Here is a 6,000-nt window from a genome sequence, read left to right as displayed (position 1 = left end):
TGGAGCGCCGTAAGAAAAATAATATCGACTATCAAGGATTTCCATGCTCCTGCCTCTGCATCTGCTCCTGATGCCTTTGCCCCCAGCCCCGAAGTCTGCTGGGCTGCTGTGACAATTTACATGGCCCAATTGCAGTTCCCTCTGCTTTTGCCGAGCTCCTCTCCCCCCTCCGATGGCTTTTTCATTCTACCAATTGCCCTGCCACGTCGTTCAAATTGAAATTTTTCCGTAAAAACCCCACAGACACACACTCGCAGGACACACGTATGTGCGGATGGGACATCCTTTTGTGCTCCGCTCCCTTTGTACTTGTCATTTATGAAAATTTGTTTATTTTCGTAATGCTCCATTTGCAAATGTAGCCAAAGTAAATATTGCAGTGCAGATGGAGTGGGATGGAGTTTCCCTGGGTGAGTTATTTTTTATGGTTCTGACTGCGGAGCATAATTCATGCGCCTTTTGTTAACATTTACATGACCCCCATTGCCCCCTGGATATTTATTGGGTAAAATATGCTGTCGCATTATGAATGCGCTGAAAAACACATACTTCTGTTGATTTAATTAAACAGAGGTGCATTTTTTACGTGCACTGGCATTATAAAATATGTGGCATTGTACATTCCATTTAAAATATGGCCGCCATTTTTATTACTGCTTTTTATGATTGGCCTTCATTGCCTTCAAATTTAATTAGACGCGGGTGGGCATATCCAAGAATTTAATCAATTTCCATTCTACATGTACCTATCAATTATAGTTCTATGTTTTTTCAATTTTCGTTGAAATATGGTTTCACAACTTGACATTATCGTGTGTACGCATCTATTTTTTTTTCGCCTTTCTACAGTGAAATACAAAAATCCAACAACAGCTTTTAATCTCATTACGGAGAGTATCCCTTTTTTCGCTTTTTTGGTTTTTGTATTTTGATTAAATATTTATTATTGGTTATAAATTCTCGTATAGCTTTAATAACATACATTATAGCATAAGCTTTCAGCAAGGACATGCTCCTGTGCCGCATGGCGAGCAACAACAACAACATTTGAATTAATTGGCAATTAATTATAGTTTGTGCTAAATGGTCCGGCATGGTATTGTTTGTGCCAACAAGCCCGTACGGCTGTGCACAATTAAGACAATTTATATTTGATCAATTAAATTCAACTTTTTTGTCCAGACATCCTTTGTTGGTCCTTGAAAAATTTAAATTCATATATTTTTGGGCACATGACACAAATGGTAAGTGTATTTCTATATCTTCAGTGACGTTTAAAATAAACATGCTTATTAAGGTATTAAAATATCTGGATTCTTAGATGTATCGCAAAACATTTTTCATGTATCTGTGCCAATGACAAATATTCCAGTCCGAAAATGCTCAAATCATTGACCCAAATCGAAAATGCCAAAAGGGAAAAACCAATAAAGGGAGCTTCCACCAGGCATAGATTTTTAATAAATTTCCATAACCAAAGCTAGATAACTACCCGGCATTTCCACTCACTTTCCGCCAGCAAGGCAGCTGTAAACATATTTCCCATATTACGTCACAGTGGCTTGTCAAAGAGGACAACATCAAATGATGGCAAGGAAAGCAAGCTGCCTGCCATAAACAACAAGAACCAAAAGGACAAATAAACAAACAGCAGTTAAGGGCTGGCAAAATGGGGTGGGAAAGCGCGGGGAAACCCGCCAGCGAGCCATAAAAATAGCTGAGGCCAAAAGCATTCAAACTTATGCTGGGACAGAGCCACCGAAAGCTGGATCGCGGATGGCGCTTATATTTTATTGCTATTATCCTGTTTACCCCATGTTTACGCACACACACAAGCACACAAACAGGAGCGCACACAGACGAGGGGGAGCACATGTTCGGTTGTGCGATGGTGTGCGAATTAGTTGTGGCAGTCAAATGAGAGTGGTGCCTCGATTTTTGCCTTCTCATTGTTATTTCACCATACACTTTCCGAACGGGCATAGCTCTTGCACTACTAAATACAGTTTCTTAATTAAATCCTTTAATCTAAGAAACGCTTACCAGATTGTACTCAAAATATTACATTTCACAATATCTATTAGTTAAGACCTAATCTGCTACTATTACTTGAAGAGTATTAGGACACCGGATTTCGTACGTTATTCCAAAGTCTCCAGCCCTTTTTTCCTTCTTTTCGCTTTCATTCAATTGAAATGGACAAGTGGGGGTCTTGGGGTGGATTGAAGATTCGATGGGTGGAGCTCTGTAGTTTAGTGACGTGTTTATATTCACGCACAAATGGAAACCGGAGTCAGAAGTCGCCGTGTGGTTTTTACGAGATGTCCTTTATGCGCCGGTTGATAGGGGGGAAAAGTGCTAGCCTTGTACCTTTTCTCAGTGCTCGATTTGGTCAGAAGTCACTTACTGGCTAAACAGCCAGCGAATCGGGCGAAAGTCCCCATTGTTCAGCTCCCCCTTTGTTATACTTCCACTTGGGGTTAAAAGCATTGAATATCTGAGGAGACAACACTGTCATATTTTCAAATTGAGTGTACAAGTGCTCTCACTAAACTTTCACGTATGTGTGTGTGTGTGCGAGTGGAGGGTGGAGCAGGAGGGGGCCGACACATTTGTTAGCTTTAATAAACATTTATATGACTTTGGCTAAAGTGCTGCATACTTTGGGGCAGCTGGGCTGGGGGCAAGCAAATAAATTACGTCGCCAGCATCTAGGAACAACAAATCAAGTAATGCATGCATAAATTCAACAATTTCCACAAGTAGCCAAGAAAGTAGCTGAAAATTCCCCCGCCCCACACTTTCCACCCGCCACCCGCCTTTCTGCTTTTCCAATGACTCGCTCTGTAATTTATGACTTGACGCTGGAGCAACCACAAGACCAGAAGCAAGAGCACCACCACTACAACCAATGACAATTTTCGGAACAATTTTCGCGAGAGATAGAAATGTGGGGGCGGTGGAACGGCAGGACGCCTCAAGAAGTGCCCAAGAATGCCGGTGGTTGTGTGGGAAAATTGTAAAATTGTTGAAATATAAAACTTTCCGCTGCATAGCGAGCTAACGATGTGGAAACCTGAAGAAAGTTGTGTTATCAGTTTCAGGAGCAACAAATAAATTTAAATTTACCACAAAGGACGAGATGAGGCCATTTTCCCACACGAAATTATGACCAACTGGGCCAAAGGCTTGGCTCAGATCCACGATTCACTGGCGGCCTTGATTTGACTCTTTAAGTTGAAATGAAGCATTTGGAAGGATTTCATTTATTCAACACACAGGATTTGATTGAGTGGTGGTTCCACCTTTCTTCTCCAAAACCGCAAGCATTACGAATGCTGTGCAAACCTTTCATTTTATGTGTATTGCGGCATTCGGAATAAAGTGATAAGTGGTGTTTTGGTTATGGAATCAATTTCCCCTGCAGCCATGCAATTTCCGAAAGCAATAATTATGCCAAGTGTCAATGCAAAAAAGCGAAGGAAGACCGCAAGAATGGAAAGTACTGAGAGCAGGAACGAAGAAAAACTATCTTTCCTGGTCGCCGCCCCCAGATGGCGGAGATCCTTAGCCACCCCCTTCACCACCCCCCAGCCACAATTATTAACGTTTTGTGTGTGTTTGGCACAAATCTCGAGCAGAGCCCCATAAATCCTTGAGCATTTAATTCGAACAATAGGGAAAATAATTACGAGTGCCGAGCACGTGAGTCGAGGGCACTTGAGCGGCTTCTGGGTGGCCAACAATTGCCGGAGTGGAGTAGATGGAGTGGGTGTGAATACGGAGCCCGGATAAGCCGTGAAAAAATTACACTGCCAGAAGAAGGCACTGAATCTCTGACTGACGGACTGGTTCGTCCAACTGACTGTCAGCCGGAAGCAGCAACAAAGTCTGCTCGGTGCGCCGGTGGGTGTGCAAGTGGGTTTACTTGTCAGGCAGTTAATCTAACCCATCAGGAGCCATCCAGCCATCCAGCCAGCTATCCAGATATTCCAGTCAGCGGATGGCGCCGTACACCAGGTGCAATTAAGAATTTTGCACGGAAGCCAAGTCAAGTCAACATGCTAGGTGGGGAAGGGTGGAGACTGGGATTTTTGCTAGGCTTCCGTGCACTGGGAATAAAATTCATACGAAAGTGGTTGGAAAATGGTTTCGAATAGTATTCGTGAGTTTTATTTAGATCTCCTTTTGCACCAGCTGGTACTGTCATTTGAAAAAGGGTTGACAAAATGAATCACCTGTCCTACAAAATATTGTGTTACCTGTATGATGTTTCTTTCTATTAAATGTTTAAATATTTGAAGAACTATTTTCCAAATTTGTCAAGCAACTGAGGTACCACGTACTTGATTTGCCAATAATTTATTGAGCAAGCCGGAGTTTATTTGAAGTGCAAACTCTCAGGTATTCATCGCTATCTTCCCACCTCGCGATTGCTTCGCTCCACTCCTTGTGCTCGTTTACTATTCATTGTAGCGTGCCATTAAGATTTGTTGTTTGAATACATTTACCATTTGTTAGTGCAGCGCCCAGGACGCCCAGTGCCTCAGTGTGCGTGTCCGCTTCGGTGTGTGTGGGTGTGTGGGTGTGTGCCTGCAGATCCGGCTGTGTATTTAGTAATCCTGTGTGTCTGTGTATCTGTGAGCCGTGGGCTTGTGCGTGCGTTCGTTTCTGCACTCACAGCAATTATTTACTCGCGCTTAAAGCTAAAAGGCTTTAATTGCGCGATTATTTGTCTTCTTCATTAAGCGAAACACGCAAATCTCAAAGGCAAAGGAAAAGGCTTTGAATTAAGCGGCTGATGGGTGAAGTGAGGCTTAAATTGTGGAGCTAGCAGGGGAGTGGAGGGGGCAGAGCGACGAGGGCAACCCAGGCAGACAATGTGGGTATGGCTAAGTTAGTTTGGGTGAATGTGAGTGGAAGTGGGAGACAGTGGGCGCCATAAGTTTAGCAAAAGAAAATGTCTTCGATGATGGCAGTGAGGTGAAATTAGTTTGATGAGGGAAACACTTGGGAGTGGGAAATTTTACAAAGGGTGCCCTAAATATCTGTAATTAAAAGGCTTGTTCTTGGAAAGGGGAGTGAAAATGAAATAGCTTAGCAGCTTTAGATTAATATAAAGTATTTAAGGAATAAAGAAATTACTCTTATAGCGAATCCACAAGGGCACCCTAACCAATTTAAAGGTAGATATATAGTTAGTATGTTGTATTTACTTTTACATTTATTTGATGCATCTCTCTGACATTTATGACCCTTGCTGCAACTGACGCTGACCTTCGGCACCCACTGCTGGCTGCACATGCAATCCACCCACCGCTTTGCACTGCGGACATGCCACAAGAGTAAAAGCACATATTCAGCGAAAGTTTCTAAATTATTACAAAACAAGCAGTCAAACTCACGGCAACATCAACGCCAACGCCAGCCACCAGAGCAATTTGTGCCACGAGTATCTCGTTGGCTCGTGGGCGAATGTGCTAAATATATATCGGCAACAACAGGAACGGCCACGGACGCCGATGACGCGACGAGGACAATTAAAAGCACACCTTTTGCAGTCGCCCACCTGCTCCTCAATAATTGACGAGCCCCCCGACCACCGACCTCCGACCCAGGCCCCACCTTTGAGCCCCGACAAAGTGAAAACATAGCGCGAAAATCTTTGGGTGTTGCAACGTTTTAGCTTCCATTTCTGTGGGCGCGGAATAGATAGCACTACAAAAATATTTTAAAATCTTTGCAATTAATGTTTCCTTATAATTTAGTCTACTTAATAAAAGTCATGGTGTTATTTATATTACTTTTATTAAATTATATATTTTATAACCAAAGAGCTAGCTTGTTAAGCACAAATTGGCCCAGAAAGCGAATTCTGGGCATTTGTGGACTGATTCCCCATATTTGGATGTTATACCCTCCTTTTTTACAATCGAAATATTTTCTGTCTCTGCACGAGCTGGCAAAAAGGAATTTAGCCTTAGCGCCGAGTGTTTTATT

Source organism: Drosophila simulans, chromosome 2L (genome assembly GCF_016746395.2).
Source record: "Drosophila simulans strain w501 chromosome 2L, Prin_Dsim_3.1, whole genome shotgun sequence".
Lineage (NCBI taxonomy): Eukaryota > Metazoa > Arthropoda > Insecta > Diptera > Drosophilidae > Drosophila > Drosophila simulans.
The sequence above is the reverse complement of the archived record's forward strand: the minus strand, read 5'-3'. Positions refer to the sequence as shown.